At 40.6% G+C, this 20784-nt stretch overlaps 1 non-coding gene across 1 annotated transcript; it reads left to right on the plus strand.

The window, feature by feature from the left end:
- Positions 1-590: 590 nt before the first annotated feature.
- On the plus strand, positions 591-722 carry LOC114811737. The gene has a single exon (XR_003759433.1). It is a non-coding gene; the product is annotated as a small nucleolar RNA SNORA7 (small nucleolar RNA).
- Positions 723-20784: the final 20062 nt, after the last annotated feature.

A 20784-nucleotide genomic window follows, 5' to 3' on the forward strand; every position in this document is an offset into this window, starting at 1 on the left:
AAGCCTAATCTAGGTCTGTGAAATTGCTTGAAATGTTCAATTGTACAGAAGATTATTTTGGCAATGGGTATCATATTTTTAATTATAGTGAGAAGAAAGTTAGAGAGCACAGAGACTTTACAGCATCATTTTTTTTATTAGAGTGTCATGTAACCTTTAATCCTGGGAACTGAATCCATAAATCGTGATTATTTCCCTGCATATATAGAGACAGTAATGCAGGTATTGGTATTTCTTAAAGTTGTTGGGGGTTTTTTCCAGATATAGTTTCCCTCTAAACTTTTCATTAGTCGTAGCTCCATAAGCAAAATGAATATAGCTAACTACCCAAATTAGGAGATAAAAAGAACACACAAAAATGATTTATGAGTAAAAATTATCCTTCTCCTCCTTCCTCTTGTCCTCCTCTTTATCATCATCATCATCATTAATGGTATTTGACCTCTTACTGATTGCAGAGTATCGTACTAAACACTTGGGAGTGTACAATACAACCAAGTTGGTGGGCATGTCCCCTGATCCACGACAGCTTACATTCTAGAGGGAGAGACAGACATTAATGTAAATCAATAACTTCTTATCTAGGATTTCCCCTCTCAGGGTCACATCTGGAGAGTTTCCAGTACTCTACCAGTCTCGACTATGGGAAGAAGAGTCAAGCAGAGGCATACCCATTCCATTCCTAGCTTTGGCTAGTGAGTGGAAGGCAATCTGCTACAAGTCAAAACTCACCTTTGCTGAGGAGCAGTGGCATGGGAGAGAGTTGAAGGCTGAGACTCAAGTTTACTGAGCAGAAGGAGGCAATGGTAAACTACTTACATTTTTTTTTACCAAGAAAATTCTATGGATACACTACCAGAACGATTGCAAATGGAGGTGGGGCATTCTGGAGAGATGTGTCATTATAAATTGGAGACAACTCAATGGCATAAGACAAGACAAAAAACCTAGGGTTGATCGATATGTACATAAGAATTACTACGTTGAGGGTTGGGTGAATATCAAATGCCCAAATGTTCTAATCCCAGCTCCACCACTTGTCTGCTTTGTGACTTTGGACAAATCACTTAACTTCTCTGGGTCTCAGTTCTCTCATGAGTAAAATAGGGATTAAGAATGTGAGTCCTGTGTGAGGCAGGGATTGTGTCCAATTTGATTAGCTTGTATCTACCCCAGTGCTTAAAACAGTGCCTGACACAAAGTACTTGCTTAACAAATACTATACTTATTATTATTATTATTCCAGATCCAATTGCATAAATGATGAAGGAAGAGAGAGGTAGGGGAAAAGAAGCTTAATTCGTAAAAGCCGATTGTCAACAATTTCACAACTCTCCCCAGGTTATATCTTCCCAACTATCACTTTTATACAACCGTTGCCATTGAGTACTTATGTAACCACAACTTCTCCATAACACTTAGAAAAGTAATGTAACCTAATAATAATGATTGTGATATTTGTTCAGCAGTTACTATGTTCCAGGCATTATAGTGCTCGGACAGATACAAGATAATCACGTCAGACACAGTCCTTTACCCACGTAGGGCTCACAGTCTTCATCCCCATTTTACAGGTGAGGTAACTGAGTCACAGAGAAGTTAAGTGACTTCCCCAAGGTGACAACAGCAGGCAAGTGACAGGGTGGGAATTAGAACCCAGTTCCTCTGTCTCCCAGTCCCATGCTCTTTCCACTAGGCCACACTGCTTCTCTAAGTGCATAGCAGATAGAGCATGGGCCTGGGAGTCACAAGGATCTAGGTTCTAATACCAGCTCTCACACTTGTCTTCTGGGTGACCTTAGGCAAGTTACTTAACTTCTCTCATCAGTGCCTCAGTTCCCTCATCTACAAAATGGGGTTTCAAAACCTGTTCTCCCTCCTACTTAAGCTGTGATTCCATGTAGGACCTGATTATCTTGTATCTACTCCAACTTAGTACAGTGCTTGACATTTAGTATGCACTTAAATACCACAACTTTTTTATTATTATTATCTTAAATTCCTTGTTAATTGAACATGGACTCATGTCATAACGCTTTTTCCTTCTTCTTAGCTCCACATTATTTTAATGACTGTCTCCCCTACTAAACGCTGAGATACTTGAGGGCAGGGATGATGTTAACTAACTCCATTTACTCTTCCAAGCCCTTTGAAAAGTGTTCTGACAGATTAGGCATTCCAAAATTACTACTGATTGATTAATCGATTTATTGAACTCTCCAAGGAACTTTGCCAGAGAACATGAAGCCATGATGAACTGAGTAGTTGTACATCAGCCACAGATCATCCTATTGCTTTGAGATTAATATTGCAGAAAATCTCACTTCATTATTCTGTACTTCCCAAGTGCTTAGTATAGTTTACCACACCAAAGTTCATTCAGTAAATACTGCTATTACTACTCAGATTAGGTTCTTAAACAGGAGGCCCCATTTAATTTTCTTCTCCAACTTTCTATCCAAGGTTACCTAGATCCCAGAAGCAGCAGAACTAGTGAATAGAGTACGGGTCTTGAAGTTGTGGGTTCTACTACTGCTTCACCACTTGTCTGCTGGATGACCTTGGGCAAGTCACTTCACTTCTCTGTGCTTCAGTTACCTCATCTGTAAAATGGGGATTGAGACGGTGAGCCCCATGTGGAACTGGGACTGTCCAATCTGATTTGCTTGCAGCTACCCAGGAGATTAATACAGTGCCTGGCACATAGGAAGCACTTAAAAATACCATTATTATTATTATTATTATCCTTGGAGCCTGGCATAAGTGGGGAGAGACTGTGTGACCTAATGAGAAAAGTTTGGGATTGGTAGTCTCAAAACTTAGGTTCTAGTCTCAGTTTTGCCACTGGCTTGCTATGGGCTCATTGGAAGTGAGGTACCAAATCTTTCTGACCCAGTTTCTTCATCTGTAATGAGGATAAGGTACCTGTTTACCCCACTCTTAGACTAAGATCCCCATGAAGTGCAGGGCCTGTCTAATCTCAATATCCTGTATCTACCCCAGTGTTCATCTCAGTGAATGGCACACAGTAAGGACTTAATATTAATTATTACTTTTCCATTGGGAAGTGCAGGCAGGTGGGTGTCTCTTCATGTCTGAATCCCTGGAATCCCAGCAAGATGGAAAAAATATAGAATTATGGAATATAGAGCAATGGTCACGTTATTTTTAGAAAGAATCAATTGGGCATGTTTTGAAAGAATAAACAACAGCTATAGAAACCAATGTGTAGCATGACCTTTAGTAGCATATTTGATATCTTGTAATACTTCATTCTAAAATGTAATCCAATGTTCAGTGTTTATATGCACCCCAAACTTTGAATATGAATATGTATACATATATATATATTCATATATATATATATATTCGTAGGAATCTGTTCAAAATTGCTTGGAGGCCTTCGAAGCAGGAAAATAAATATAGAGAAGTATGTAGTGAAATGTGTTGGGATTCATTCAGTAAAAGACCTAATCTTCTTCATATCTTCACCTGATACCAAGTCAGCAGAGCTGCAGCTGGAATAATAATGAAGTGTACAGGTGTTCCAAATTGGGAAAGGTTGTATTTGTGGGACCAAATTCATATCCTATGTGCCATATCTACAGGAGATTTTATGTAACTAAATAGGATGTGAATCAGGAAAATAATAAAGATAATGACTTTAGAAATATGGTCAAAAAACAGAAAAGTGAAATTGGAAAATTCAACATTATACACTGGGGGAAAATAAGGAAATCACATTTAATAGAAGGTAGAAACTGTAAAAACAGTATTGTCAAAATAGCCCAGTAATAATGAAAATAAATTTGCATGAGTTCACAATATATTCCAGAAAGGCCAGTAAGATTTGTGACTGCATTATACATTATGAAGTTAGGAAATACATATCCTTTTCTAGTTTCTGTTTCCTTCATTCATTCCATTCACCTCTGGGGAGACCCCATGCTGCTCGGAACACCTTTATTTTTAGATATGTAGTGGAACATGTTGAAGAAAAACAGATCAAGGACACAGCAAAATATTTAGAATAATAAAATAACTAGCAGAAAGTAGGAGTATGGGTGAGATAATGCTATTACATTGAGAATCACAAGAAAATCAAACACCTTAGCAAAATACTATTTTGAAAAATTAGCTGATCAGTAATAGAAAAGGCCACATGCAAAAGAAAAATCACACTGGGTTTCAGATTTGTGTTTCAAAGACTATAGAAAGGGATCCCAAACTTGAAGCTTTCATTACTACAATGACAAAGAAGGAAACAGTTTGAAGGAAACGTTCCAGCAGAGGAATTTGATCATAGATGTATTATTACATAACTCTCTTAATCTCTACTTCTTCAGGTACTGATGGAAAGTTTAAATATCATTTAGCATAACCATGAAGAGTCTTGCTGAGACAGATTTCACTTCTCAGCAGCTATCCACTTTGACCAGCAAGCATCTAGGCCAAAGGATTTTATATGTTTGGCCAGGCTTGACCTGCAGAAAAATCCAAAGCTCCAAGAGATTAGTGAAACCACCCATCACTGCTCCTCAACATCCCTGACAGCAAAGTTTCAGAAACCATTTTATTATTTCGGGATTTAATTCAACTCTATTATATCTGCATGACCCACGGAAGCAGATTTTAAAGTCAAAGAAAAAAGTGGGAAATCGACTGAAAACCAACCAAAGAGCATATCCTCCAGTACCTAATGGTACTCAAAAGCACCAGGGTGTCCTTTGCCAGCCAACATTTGTCTTAGCTAAGTGCAGCCATTGCCAGATGGCTTTGATCCAGCATCTGGATCACCCAACCAAAATGGAAAACTGTGGGGGCTCTGAAATAGTTCTGAAATTTAGGGGAGGTCATTCAGAAAGGGACCTAAAGTGGGAACCAGAAGACCTCTACAGTCAACATCCATTTCCAGGAAGATGTGTCATGGATCAAGCTAGTTCTTCCTGTTCTGGTAAATACTGAGTGACAAGAAGGTTCTAGAGTCTCTCTGGGATTTGGATCTGCTGATCTGGTGGGACCAGATTGTCTTCCTTTTTCTTTTCCTCTCCTCAGGATCCCTCTGAGTTTATTGACATCTTAAGGGAGTTTGAATGAGAATAGTATATTTATTTATTTTTAGAATATTTTTAGAAACCCTAACCTATATTTATTTTTTGATAGTATATGCTATGCACTTACTATGTACCAGGTACGGTATGAAGCACTGGGGTAAATATAAGATAGGTTAGGCACAATCCATATCTCACATGGGCCCCAGCCCTGATGCCCATTTTACAGATGAGGTAACTGAGGCACAGAGTAGTTAAGTGACTTGCTCAAGGTCACACAGCAGACATGGTGGAGCCAGGATCAGAACCCACAGCCTCTGACTTCCAAGCCCATGCTATTAGACTATGGTGCTTCTCACACTAGGCCAGGCTGCTTTAAACACTGCTCCTCTCCTCCCCTTCACCCCGCTACTCCTCAGTGGATGCTGAAATTCCCTAATAATAATAATAATATTAATAGCAACTGTGGCATTTGTTAAGTACTTACTCTGTGCCAAGCACTGTATGAAGTCCATGCCCCACATGAGGCTCCTAGTCTAAATAGGAGTTAGAACAGGTATTAAAACTCCATTTTACAGATGATGAAATCTGTAAAATGGGGATTTCTCCTTAAAGTGGGAATTAAGACAGAGATGTGGTTCAGGGATTCTGTTCAGCCCAATTTCCTTGTATCCACTCCTCATGCTTAGTATGCTGCCTGGCATATAGTAAGCACTTAAAATACTGCAAAGAAGGATACACTCCAAACAAGTGATGGTGCTGGGTTTAGGACCTACAAATCCTCCCTCTCAGGCCCACGCTCTTTCCCCTAGGTCACACTGCTTCTCTATCCCAAACGCTTGGATCACGCCTGTGGGTCAACCCTACAGGGCTAGAATGTAGCTGCCATATGCATCAAAAGTGCCAACAGCAAGCTACAGGGCTCAGTGAATCCTTCTGCTGCATTTTAATAAATCTCACAGTGCCTGCTGAGTGGTCCACTGGGAGCAGCATTGACAGCAATGACCCAAAATACACTGAGAACCAACATGGCTGTATTCTTTTTCTCTCTTTGTATAGTTATAGTACCATGAACCCAAAATACCTCAACTAGCTATTGATTTAAATTTGGGAAAGCTTATTAGCAGATGCTGATTTTGAATTTTTGAATTATAATTGCAGTAGTATCTACATACTGTACCTTGAAAATGAAAGATTTCCTTATTAGCAATATAGTTACCCTAGCCAGCTTCTGGTGGTCGTCCTTGTCCAGTGATAAGCTGCCCTAGTAATAATAATAATCATAATGATGGTATTTGTTCAGCGCTTACTAATAATGTTGGTATTTATTAAGCGCTTACTATGTGCAGAGCACTGTTCTAAGCGCTGGGGGAGATACAGGGTAATCAGGTTGTCCCATGTGAGGCTCCCTGTTAATCCCCATTTGACAGATGAGGTCACTGAGGCACAGAGTAGTGAAGTGACTTGCCCACAGTCACACAGCTGACAAGTGGCAGAGCTGGCATTCGAACCCATGACCTCTGACTCCCAAGCCCGGGCTCTTTCCACTGAGCCACAATGACCGACTCAACAGTCTAAACGGGGGAGACGGACAGCTGGTTACGCATTTATTGAGCACTTTTTATGTCCTGAAATATCAACTTAGGTACTGGAGTGGGTTTGGGATCATGAAAGGACATAGTCCCCATTCTATTCTAAGATAATTTTTCATTTGCATTTTACAGATGAAGAAACAGAGAAGTTAAATTAATTAATTGATTCATTCAATCATTTATTGAGTGCTTCCTGTTTGCAGAGCACTGTACTAAGTGCTTGGAAGAGTACAGTATAACAATGAACAGGCAAATAGCCTGCCCACAATGAACTTACCATCTAGAGGGGTAGACAAACATTATATAACTATATAGATGTGTATGTAAATAAATAGATATGTACATAAGGGCTGTGGGCCTGGGACAGGGGCAAGAATCATAAAGAGAAAAAGTCAGGGCAACGCAGAAGGAAGTAGGAGAAGAGGAAAGGAGGGCTTAGTCAGGGAAGGCCTCTTGGAGGAGATGTGCCTTAAATAAGACTTTGAAGCATCAGAGAGTGTCTGTAGTATTTGAAGAGGGAGGGCATTCCAGACCAAAGGCAGGATGTGGGCAAGGGGTTGGCAGTGAGATAGATGAGATTGAAGTACAGTGAGGAGATAATCATTGGAGGAGCGAAGTGTGTGGTTGTAGTAGTAGAGTAGCAAGGTGAGGTAGAAGGGGCCAAGGTGATTGAGTGCTTTAAAGCCAATGGTGAGGAATTTTTGTCTAATGCGGAGGTGGATGGACAACCAGTGGAGGTTCTTGAGGAGTGGGGAAACATGGCCTGACCATTTCTGTAGAAAAGGCATTCATTCTATCATATTTATTAAGCACTTATTATGTGTACAGCAGTGTACTAATTGCTTGGAAAAGTACAATACAACAATAAAGAGTGACGAGCCCTGCCCACAACAAGCTCACAGTCTACAGAGGGGAAGATAGACATCAGTTCAAATAAATTAAATTACAGATATATATATATATTATATATAAAACATCTGTGGGTCTGGGGAAGGGGGGGGCAAACGGAGCAAGTCAGGATGATGCAGAACGGAGTGGGAGTTGAGGAAAAGTGGGGCTTAGTCTAGGAAGGCCTCTTAGAGGAGATGTGCCTTCAATGAGGCTTAAAAGAGGGGGGAGAGTAATTAATTCTGTGGCAGCTTTGAGGAAGATGGGCATTCCAGGCCAGAGTTAGGATGTGGGTCAGGGGTCGGTGGAGACGAGATTGGGGCACAGTGTGAAGGTTAGCACCATAGGAGCAAAGTGTATAGGTTGAGTTGTAGAAGGAAAGAAGTGAGGTGAGGTAGGTAAGGGCAGGGTGATGGAGTGCTTTAAAGCAAATAATGAGCAGTTTTTGTTTGATACGGGAGATTTTCGAGGAGGGGGAGTAAAATGTCCTGAACTTTTCTGTAGAAAACGATCGAGGCAGCAGAATGAATTTTGGATTGAAGTGGGGAGAGGCAGGAGGTTTGGATGTCAGCAAGGAGGCTGATGCAGTAATCTAGGCAGGGTAGAATGAGTGATTGTATTAACGGGGTAACAGTTTGGATGGAGAGGGAATGGCAGATTTTAGCAATGTTGGAAGGTGGGACCAACAGGATTTGGTGATGGATTGAATATGTGGGTTGAATAATAATAGTGATGATAATGGCATTTGTTAAGCACTTACTATGTGCCAAGCACTGTTATAAGTTCTGCAGGAGCGGGGTGGGAATACAAGGTAATCAGGTTGTCCCACACTGGGCTCACAGTCTTAATACCCATTATACAGGTGAAGTAACTGAGGCCCAGAGAAGTTAAGTTACTTTCCCAAAGACACACAGCTGACAAATGGTGGAGTCGGGATTGGAAACCATGACCTGTGACTCCCAAGCCCAAGCTCTTTCCACTGTACTACACTGCTTCTTATAGTGAGACGAGTAGTCAGGAAAGTGCCAAAATAATGGGTTTGTGAAACGGGAAGGATAATGATGCCATTAACAGTAAAGGAAAAGTCCAGGCAAGGACATGGTTTGAGTGGGAAGATAAGGAGTTCTGATTTTGGACATGTTAAGCTTGAGGTGATGGGAAGACAGCCATGTGGAGATGCTTGAAGGCAGGAGGAAGTGCAAGATTACAGAAAGGGAGTGAGATCAGGGCTGGAAAAGAAGATTTAGGTGGTGGTTGAAGCCATGTGAGCGAATGAGTTCTCCAACGGAGTGGATGTAGAGGGAGAATAGAAGAAGATCCAAAACTGAAACTTGAGTAACTCCCACAGTTAGAGGGTGGTAACCAGAAGAGGAGCCCACAAAGGAGACTGAAAATAAGCGGCCAGAGAGATGAGGAGAACCAGGAGAGGGGAGTCTCAGTGAAACCGAGGGATTGAAGGATCATGGTGGGGTCAGTGAAGTTTAAGCACTGTAGTTGAGGTAAAAGACAGAAATAACTACTTAATTCAGTGATACCCTGAGGAGATGGTTGAATTTTCCTTTGGCCCTTGAGAGTGAAGAGGTCAATGTTCAGGAGGAAACAGTGTAAGTAGGATGGAAAACAGACATTCAGTAGTCAATTCATAGATGAGAAAACTAAGGGCCAGATAATAATAATAACAATGATACTTGTTAAGTGCTTACTATGTGCTAGGCACTGTACTAAGCACTGGGGTGGATGGAAGTAAATTGGATACAAGTAAATTGGTTGGACATAGCCCCTGTCCCATTTGGGGCTCACAGTCTCGATACCCATTTTCCAGATGAGGTAATTGAGGCATAGAGAAATGAAGTGATTTGCTCAAGGTCACACAACAGACAAGTGTTCAGACTAAAATAAGAACCCAAACCACATAACTCTCAGGCCTGTGTTATTAACTTTAGGCCATGCTGCTTCCTTACACCCAGACTTTTCAGGAGAAAATAAGGGATTAAACAGTCCAGCAGAGATCTGAATGGAAGTCCTACAAAAGCCCAGGTACCCGTGGCTGATATATTTTACCAGATTGAATGATGACCATCAACTAACATTTAATCCCAAACAAAATTGAAAGGAATGCAAGAGTTCAAGTGTAAATTTCAAAAAAATGAGATTTAAATGTCATAAGGATTAACTAGGATATAGAGATTTCTTACTGTGTTCTCACACTAGATCCCAGAGCACACAGGCAGCTTTTACTCTAATGCTTCTGCTTGGAAGGGGGATTGTAAAGGTTTAGATAAAATTGAGAATATAATCCCAAAATAAATATTCCCCACAAGTAATTAAGCAAACCAAAAACCAGCTGGGAACAGAATTCCAGGAACCACTTTTGCCTTCTCTTCTCAGGGTCAAAGTGTCAAATAGCAAGCAGAAGAACTTTGTTTTTATCACAAATCCTTATGAAGGCTTGCCTCCATACAATAGAAGGCTGTAGACTCCACTCCTGAAAGTGGAGGCCAACTCTTCCCAGAAATCTCCAGTTGTTGCTGAGAAATGTAGGCAATCAGCCCATTTGGTTCCTGGGAAATTAAGTTTTCTCCTTTTGATTTATACAATGTCTTTGCCAGCTATCCATCAGACTCTGGCTCATTTGAAATCATATTACTCTCATCCAATTCCAACAGAGACACAGCAGTTTAACACAAGGTTATGGAATTTCTCTTTTGACTTTCCTATTTTTGATCTATTTTTCCAAGTTATTAAATGCTAGTTAACAAGGGACTAGGAAAATGAATTTGGTCTGAGGAGATGCTTAATAATGAAAATAATAATAGTAATAATAGTATTTCTTAAGCACTCACTGTGTGTCAAGTACTGTTCTAAACGTTGGGGTATATACAAGCTAGTCAGGTTGGGTACAGTTCCTGTCCCACATGGGCTCACAGACTTAATCCCTCTTTTACAGATGAGGTAACTGAGGTCAGCAGCGTGGCTTAGTGGAAAGAACCTGGGCTTCGGAGTCAGAGGTAATGGGTTCGACTCCCAGCTCTGCCACTTGTCAGCTGTGTGACTGTGGGCAAGTCACTTAACTTCTCTGTGCCTCAGTTACCTCATCTGTAAAATGGGGATTAACTGTGAACCTCACGTGGGATGACCTGATTACCCTGTATCTCCCCCAGCGCTTAGAACAGTGCTCGGCACATAGTAAGCACTTAACAAATACCAACATTATTATTATTATTATAAATTAAGTGACTTGCCTAAGGTCATATAGCAGAGAAGTGGTGGAGCTGGGTTCAAAGCTCAGTCCTTCTGACTCCCAGGCCCATGCTATAATAATAATAAATAATGCTGGTATTTATTAAGAGCTTACTATGTGCAGAGCACTGTTCTAAGCGCTGGGGTAGATACAGAGTAATCAGGTTGTCCCATGTGAGGCTCACAGTCTTAATCCCCATTTTACAGATGAGGTAACTGAGGCACAGAGAAGTTAAGTGACTTGCCCATAGTCACACAGCTGACAAGAGGTGGAGCTGGGATTCAAACCCATGACCTCTGACTCCCAAGCCTGGGATCTTTGCACTGAGCCACGTTGCTTCTCCCCACTAGGCCATGCTGCTTCTTCCCTTAAAGAAATGTGATGCATACGTGATATATGTGTAACTCAGCTCAATATCTGGGCACTAGTTATCTATTTCTATGGCATGTGGACCATGGCAAACTTTAAGCAGGAGTTGCACTAGATTGGAGGATTGTTGGGGGTAAATTAAAACATAAGAAATGGAATGACCTCTATGTCAAAGACTTATGTAAGCTTCTTTGGATAGTCCAGGTACCTGTGGAGAAATTATCCCTAATTTAGATCAGAAAAGATCTAGCTATGCCAGTGAGATAGGAATGATTGCACTAATCCAGATCAGACATTGTCATCAACATTATCTGACGTAGGTCATTACCAGGATTCAATCTGGTTGGGAAGCAATCAAAAGTAAACTGGACATCTTTAATGGTTAAAAGACATCTGGAAAATAAAGTAGAACTTCAAGTACTACATTGCAACCTTTAACATGAATGTAAAAGAACTATTTCAAGAGATTGTTCCTTATATCTTGGGAGAGCAGATATTCTTTCCACCTTGATCTTCATGGTTCCATTTTACAATAGTTCAAAGCAGAAAAATGTAGTTTTCCTGTACTACTATACTAAGTAAATGCACCATCCTCGTGTAAACAGAGAATATTTTACGGAAGGAATTTTCTGTCACGTAGTGGTCCTCAACTACATTAAGTAGTCCTATATGCCACCTTTGAAGCCCAAGGGCCGGTATATCTTGATTACAAGTGGTGGTGGTTAATTTGAGTTTAGGGCTGAAGCTGACCTCTCCAAACCTTTGTTTTGATGCCTCTTGGAGTTGCCAGGTTGCTGAGCTTCAAAACCATTGCACACTCAATATGGAAGATAATAGAATGACATGCTGAAGTCCTAACACTATTTTTGAACAAATTAAATGTGGCTTATTGATATTCCAAGAGAAATCATTTTGAGGGGCAGCACAATCCCAGGGTACTGAATTTTGACTGTATGACTAAAGCTAAACAAGCCACATCTAAAGAAGAGATCTGATGTTCAGCTTCTGGAAAGTCTTTACGACCCCTGTCAGGACTTATTTCTGAGGGTACTGGAAATCTGATGGAAAAGAAACTTATCTTAGAATCCATTGTGGGTAGGCCAGTAAACCTGGCACCTTTGACAGGCCTGAAGGCCTGGTATTTTTCTTTGGTTGGGCTTCAGACTTCCTAGAAGGTTCTGAATCTCTGAAATAGTCCAGGAATTCCCAAGGGCTTGGTTTAGACTAATGGCATTTTACTCTCAGTGAATTACAACTCTGAAATAGAACTTCAAAGCTCATGGACTAAATCACTGAATGACTTTAAAATGCATTTCTAACTGAACACTTATGATGAATATGGTGTTTATGCTAACAGTCTGACTTTACCACTACTGAATCCACTCTCTTTTGTTTACACACATAGCTTTCATTTAGCCTTGCTTTACTCAGACTTATTTTTGTCACCTGAACTCAAACCAGCTCCCATAGCTGCTAAATGTCCAAGTGTCTGGATTTTAATTCCATGTTCAGAAAACCTGTTATTTTTCTACATTCTCCAGACAGTGCCATCAACACGAATCAGCATTTTAGATTTTAGTATATTTGTCAAGGAATTTACAGGATCACATTTCTTTGGAAAATATCCTGCTTGCAAGAATTAATTACAAACTAGCAAAACCTGACCACTTTTGTTAAGGAATAAACCTCCAATAGCATATGCACTGGCAGTTCTCAACTTTTAAGACTTTTAGTTGTTTTCCGTTACGAAAAACTGCACTTACATTTCAAAATTTACAACCGGTTTCACTTTTACAGCACACTGGGTTCAACTTCACATAAGTAGTCATCTTTATGGCACTAGTTCTGAGAATGTGGACAGGGGTGCTTGGAAGCCTTACCAAAAAAAACAAAAAAATAATCTGGGATTAAAACCTAGATCCTCTGACTCCCAGGCCTGTGCTCTTTCCATCAGGGAATGTTGCAATGCAGAGATGTGTGCAGAGCAATGTTTTGGAAAGGTGATTTTACTGAGCTTGAGGGGGCACAGTGAGCTCCATTCCATAAGATGTTGGCTGTTTAGCTTTTGGAACTGGACTCCCATCCTTGCTCATCACAGGCCTTTCAAAACAATTTTGAAAGCTGTGATAGGGTGGATGGGGGAAGGAGAGAAAGTTTAAAGAGGACAGGAATCAGGGTCAGGTTTAGAGCAGGGAGAGTGTAGGGGCATTTCCTTGTTGCCAGGAATCAAACAGGAAAATTGACAAGCCAACTTCACTTCTGATGCAGTAAAACTAGTTACCCTATTCAATCAACCAATCAACAGCATTTATTACTGTTTGCAGAGCACTGTGCTAAGCATTTAGAAGAGTACAATGCAATAGAGATGACAAATATGTTCCCTGTCCACAATGAGGTTATAGTCTAGAACTTCTCTGAGTAGTTGTCTTCCTTACTTGTAGTTGCTCATTTCTCCCCTATTCTACTAAAATACTACCTTGGCACCATGGCTCCCTCCACTTTAACATCTCTCTCCCTCTCATCAGTGCTCACTTCTCAGCATATGCCTACTTTCATTTTTCATTATTTCCGTGTTCTACTTCTCACTGTGCCTCATTCTCCCTGTATCTACCCCAGCGCTTAGAACAGTGCTCTGCACATAGTAACCGCTAACAAATACCAACATTTATTATTCTCATCTCTCCCACATCCGGTCCCTTGCTCATGAATTTCCTCCTGCCTGGAACTCCCTTCTTCGTATCTGCGGGACCAAAGTTCTTCCCATCTTTGAAGCCTTTCTGAAACCCTCCAGAAGCCTTTCCTCACTTAAGTTTTCTTCTCCCCAGGTCATATTGTTCCAATTACAACCTCAGCACCTTTACAACACTTCTGCATGTTTGCACTCACTGCCACCTAATTCTACTTCTGTGCATAATTATAACATACCTTACTATAATAGTTTTAAAGTTCTTACTATGAGCCAAGCACTATACTAAGCACTGGGGCGGCTGCAAGCAAATCAGGTTGGACACGGTCCCTGTCACACATGGGACTCACAGTATCAAACCCCATTTTACAGATGAGGTAACTGAAACACAGAGAAGTTAAGTGACTTTCCCAAGGTTACACAGCAGACAAGTAGGAGAGCTGAGTTTAGAAGTCAGTCAATTGCATTTACTAAAAGCTTACTGTGTGTAAAGCACTATATTAAGTGCTTTGGAGAGTACAATATAACAGATACATTCCCTGCCCACAGTAAGCTTACGGTCTATACATGAACATCAAACCCAAGTGGTCTATCTACTTAGGCCACTTTATCACTATTTAAGCATCCCATTTCCACATAGCGATCTTTCCAATTTCTTCTTCCTTCCATCTGTAAATTATTTTACAGGTTGTCTACCTTATCAGATTTCAAATACCTTGAGGGCAGGGAATGTGTCTTCTTCTATGGTACCATCCATTTGCTTAATATAGTATTCTGTGTATAGTAGGTTTTGTGATGCTGAGTCAATGTCAAGTCAGAGAAAAATCAGAACCCCTGGGTAAAAGCAAAATTACATTTATTGAAGTTCAATCTTTCCTACTCTGCCATCTCATTTGGACAGAGCCCCACACCACCAAGATTAGTGAAAGGGCAATGGGACAGCCTCCTTCCACTGACAGGCTGACACAGGGGAGGTCTGCATTCCTCTCTTTATGCCATCTGCTAATGGGGTGAACCAGCATCCAGAAGACCTCCCACTCCTGGCTCCCAGGTGTCACCCCTATTCCTTCCCCAGCAATCAATCAACAACAGTATTTTATTAAGCACTTAATATCATCATCAGTGGTATTTGAGTGATGACTTTATTCAGAGCACAGTACTAAGCACTTGGTACAGCACTTCAGACCTGGTCTGACCAAGGGAAGAAGCAAAGTCTAGTGGATGGAGCATGGGTTTATGAGTAAGAAGGAGCTGCTTTCTAATCCTGGCTCTATCAAGAATCTGCTGTGTGACGTTGGGCAAGTCACTTTGCCTCTCTGTGTCTGTTACCTCATCTGTAAAATGGAGATTAAGACTCGGCGCCCAATGTTGGACGGGGACTGTGTCCAACCCAATTACCTTCTATCTATCCCAGCACTTAGTACAATGCCTGGCACAGAGCAGATGCTTAACAAATAAGCTTGGCCTAACAAATCACCAAGATCCACCCTTTCCTCTCCATCCAAACTACTACCCTCCTGGTACAAGCTCTCATAATATCTAGATTGGATTATTGTGTCAGCCTCCTCTCTGATCTCCCTTCCTCCTGTCTTTCCCTGCTCCAGTCTATTCTTCATTCTGCTGCCTGGATCATCTTCCTACAGAAACGCTCTAGGCATGTCACTCCCCTCCTCAAAAATCTCCAGTCGTTACCTATCAACCTTCGCATGAAACAAAAACTCACTCTTGCCACAGTTATTATTATTATTCAAGCCATCTCTACTTGGATGTCCCACTGTCATCTCAAACTAACATGTCTAAAACAGTACTTCTTTTCTTCCCAACCAAATCCTGTCCTTCCCTGACTTTCCCATCACTGTAGAAAGCACCTCCATCCTTCCTGTCTCACAATCTTGTAATCTTGACATTATCCTTGACTCCTCTCTCTCTCATTCAACTATATTCTATCCATTCCTAATTCCTGTTAGTTCGACATTCTAAGATTGCTAAAATTTGTCAAACTCCTACCGCCACCCCAATCCCCACCCCCAGCCGGATCTTCATCCCTGGACTGTGTGCTCACTGTGGGCAGGGTTTGTCACTCTTTACTGTTGTATTGTACTTTCCCAAACAGTACAGTGCTCTGCATAGAGTAAGAACTTAATAAATACAACTGAGTGAATGAATGAAGCATGGCTTGACTACTATATCAACCTCCTTTCTGACCTCCTTGACTCCAGAATCTCCCCACTCCAGTCAGTGTTTCATTCTGCTGCTCAGATCAATTTTCTATAAAAACATTTAGACCATATTTCCCCACTATCCAAGAACTTCCAGTGTCTGTCTGTCCACCTCCACATGAAACAGAAACTTCTATATATCATCTTTAAAGCACTCATTCACCTTGTCCCCTCCTGACTCACCTCACTACTCTCCTACTACAACTCAGCTCACACATTCACTCCTCTAATGCTAATCTCACTGTACCTTGATCTTGTGTTTCCTGACTCAGTCCTTTCCTCTTCTCCCACTCTTTTGAGTCACCCTACTTTTCTCTATTTATTCTTCCTCATCTCCCAGCCCCAGAACACGTTTGCATATATATGTAATTTTTTTTTAATTTATGTAGTGTCTGTCTCCCCCTCTAGAATGTAAACTCATTGTGGGAAGAGAATGTGTCTGTTGTTTTGCTATATTGTACTCTTTCAAGTGCTTTGTATAGTGCTCTGTACACAGCAAGTGCTCAATAAATGTGACTGATGGACTGACTTGGAAGAATACAATACAACAGAGTCGGCAGACACATTCCTGACCCCCAGTGAGCATATTGTCTAGAGGGGGAGACAGACAATAATTATATTAATACATGATTCATAATACATAATTTATGGACATATACATAAATTGTGGTGTTGAAGCTGGAGCGAATATTAAATGCCCAACGGTCACAGATCCAAAGGTATAGGCAATCCAGAAGGGAGAGGGAGCCAGGTAAAAGAGGGCTTAATCAGGGAAGGCCTCTTGGAGGACCTGTACTTAATAAGGCTATGAAGTTGGGGAGAGTGCTAATTTAATTCAGTTTTATTGATACTACTGATGCCTGTCCATTTGTTTTGTTTTGTTGTCTTTCTCCAGCCTTCTAGACTGTGAGCCTGTTGGACAGGGATTTTCTCTATTTGTTGCTGAATTGTACTTTCCAGGTGCTTAGTACCATGTGGTGCACAGACTTAGTGCTCAATAAATAAAATTGAATGAATGAATGAATGAATGAATGAATGGTGGTCTGGTGTATTTGTATGGGGAGGGAGATTCCGACTAAAGGAAGGATATTGAAAATGATGAGATAGACAGGATTGGGTCATGGTGAATGAGTGGAATTAAGAGGAGCATAGTGTGCAGGGTGAGCTGTTCAGAGAGGTAAGGTACAATGGGGCAAGTTGAGTGAGTGCTTTGAAGCTGATGGTAAGAGTTTCCATTGGATGTTGAGTTGGATGGAAAACTACTGGTGGCTCTTAAGGAGTAGAGAGACATGGACCAAACTCTTTTTTGAAAAATGATACATGCAGCAGATTGAAGTATAGACTAGAGTGGGGAGTAACAGGAGGCAGGGAGTCAATAGGAAAGCTGCTGCAGTAATCAAGGCAGGATAAGATAAGTGCTTGGATTAATGTGGTAGCAGTCTGGATGGAGAGTAAAGGGTGGATTTCAGCAGTGTTGTGAAGGTTTCAATGGAGAGGAAAGGCTGGATTTCAACAATATTGGGAAACTGGAACCGACAGGGTTTGGTGACAAATTGAATATGTGGGTTGATTGAGAGAGATGAGTTGTGGATAATGCCAGGGTTACAGATTTATGAAACAGAAAAGGTAGTGGTGCTGTCTACAGGGTCAGGAAAGTCAGGGATAGGCCAGGGTTTGAATGGGAAGATAAGGAGTTCTGTTTTGGACATGTTAAGTTTGAGGTGTTGGCTGGACAGCCAGTACAGATGTCCTGAAGACAGAAGGAAATGTAGAGAAGGAGAGAAATCAGCACTGGAGATGTACATTTGGGAATCTTCCACATAGAGATAATAATTAAAGCCATGGTCGTTAATAAGTTCTCCAAGAGAGTGGGTGTAGATGGAAAATAGAAGGAGACCCAGAACTGAGCCTTGAGGGATACCTCACTGTCAGCATTAGACCCTACAACAGAAATGGAGAAAGTGTGGTCAAAGATGTGAGGAGAATGTCAGTGAAGACAAGGTTGGATAAAGTTTCAAGGAAAAGGGAATGGTCCACTTTGTTGAAGGTAGCTGAGTGGTTAAAGAGGATTAGGATGGAATAGAGGTCATCAGATTTGGTGAAAAGAAGATCATTGATTATCCTATAGAGGACTGTTTCTGTGGAGTGAAGTGGGTGGAAGCCAAACTGTGGGAGATCAAGAAAACTATTAGAGGAGAGGAAGTGGAGACAGGAGGTGTAAACAGCTCTCACAAGGAGTTTGGAAAGTAATGGTAGAGGAGAGAAAGTGCAATAACTGGATGGAATCATGGGTTCAAGGGAAGGCTTTTTTTAGGATTAAGGATACTTAAGCTCGTTGAAAAGCATGGGGAAGAAGCCATTGGAAAGTGAATGACTGAAGACTGCAGTTGAGTGAAGAATGGAAGGGGCAAAGGTTTCAGTAAGGTATGAAGGGTTGGATCAGATGCACAGATGGTGGGGATAGATTGTGAGAGGAGGTGAGAGATTTCTACTTTAGATGCTGCAGGGAATATTGGGACAGAGGAAAACAGTGTAGGAGGACAGGGGACTAGAGAAAGCAGGGGAGATTTTAAGGAGATCATGCCTGATGGTATCAATTTTGTTAAGTATGTGACTAGGTCACTAGAGGAAAGGGATGGTGGGGCTAGGGGAACAGGAAATTTGATGTCTGGAACTGCTAGCAGGGAAAATGGGTATGGGAGGGAATTAGGAAGAAGAAGTGTGAGCAGAATTCTAAGCACCTGGAAAACTACAATATGAAAGAATTGGTAGATATGTTCCCTGCCCACAGTGAGCTTACAATCTACAGGACCACCTCCACTTCCTCTTTTTCTAGGTACCTTATAGAGAATATGTATATGTGATTATGTGTGTATATTAAAGAGTATACTGTAAACTTCTTATAGGCAAGGAATATGTCTGCTGATTCTATGGTATGGTAGTCTCCCAAGTGAATAGTTCAGTGTTCTTTGTATTGTAATTGCTCAATAAATATGATTTATTGACTGATAGAACTTCCCTCTAAATTAATTTGTGAGTGAATCCCCTTTTTTAGCCTAGATTTCAAGTCTTGCCAATCAGACAGCAGTCTGTAGGTCACTCTTCCTTGTAAAACCTGGACTCTGGATACGCATGATAAACTCCCAAGGAGCAGGAAGTTCTGGGTGGAATACCCTGTTGTTATGTGCTCCCTTGGAGCCCAAAACCCTGAATACAGTTGTATATTGCTATGTGCATGAATACAGTCATATATTTGCTACAAAGGTTGTTTGCTCTGTGACTGGGAGGGACATTTCCTTTTAGGTATGTTATGTACTAGTCAGGATTTGTGGAAAGAGCCTGGGTTTGGGAGTCAGAGGTTGTGGGTTCTAATCCTGGCTCCACCATTTGTCTGCTTTGTGACTTTGGGCAAGTCACTTAACTTCCCTGTGCCTCTGTAACCTCATCTGTAAAATGGGGATTAAGACTGTGAGCCCCATATGGGATAACCTGATAATCTTGTACCTACCCCAGCGCTTAGCACATAGTAAGCACTTAACAAATACAATCATTATTACCATCATTTACCCTGTTCCACAGTGGTTTCATTCTATGTCATTTCGAGGATCCTTGCCCATCTAGATTCTAAGCTTGTTGTGGGTAGGGAATTTATCCGTTACATTGCTTGGTTGTACTCTCCCAAGTGCTTAGTACAGTGCCCTACACACAGTAAGCACTCAATAAATATATTTGATTGATTACCCCTCAACAGTACACATCCATTAAATACTATTGATTCATTGCTTTCTGCTACATGAAAATTGCTTCTAATGTATTTTGACAAGATTCAGTTTTCAAAATCCAATTGTGTTATAGGTTCAAAGACTACTTATGGGGTAAAAAAATCATAATAAATAATAAAAATAAATAAATAGTGTAATAGTTTCCAACCATATGATTTTGGAATTAATTTCATAATTTGCCATTAAAATTACTATATTTGATATTCTAAATTTATGGAGAATCAGATCTCTGTGGAATCATACTCAAAGTGTATTAATGAACCTGATTCCATAGTCCTCCAATGTATAGAACAATTCTTCAAATATTCTAGGACAATAAATCCAAGTAGGATATTCTCTGTGCACTTTCTTTTAAATTTCAATCCCCTATATATTCTTAATAAACTGTACTTAATTTATTGTATATTTGCTAAAATACTGGATTTCAATTTCCAACCTGTCTTTGAATCTATTTAGAAATAATGTTCTGTCCTTTATTTTTAGAAATTAAATGTCACATTTTTCTAAATGCAATTAATTCAAACCCCACAGTTTTAGTTCTGAGTTTGTTGATTAAAATGCTGGAGATTGCAGAAACAAACATGTAGACCATTTCAAACCCCAAACACCCACTTTATGCTCAAGTTTAGTTTACCTGAAGTCCCAAAACTTTACAGGAAGTGAAAACCTTATATGTGAAAATCAACCTGAATTAGCATCTGGAATTAATCATCAGATTTGTAACGGAATTTTGATTTTACACCTGGGCATGGATATTTCACTCCTGTGAACCATTAAGTATAATGCTGGATCTATGATGCATACTATTAAAGTGCTGTAATCTATGAGTATGATTCAAAGTGCAACTATGACTTTGAAGTTATATACACCCTCTTGAATGTTCCTAGTTCAGTCAGTACTCCCCCCATCCATGTCCAAGTAATTTTCAGATACTATTGAATCTGGTTTCCTAGTAA

The sequence above is a fragment of the Ornithorhynchus anatinus genome, chromosome 4 (assembly GCF_004115215.2).
Source record: "Ornithorhynchus anatinus isolate Pmale09 chromosome 4, mOrnAna1.pri.v4, whole genome shotgun sequence".
Classification (NCBI taxonomy): Eukaryota; Metazoa; Chordata; class Mammalia; order Monotremata; family Ornithorhynchidae; genus Ornithorhynchus; species Ornithorhynchus anatinus.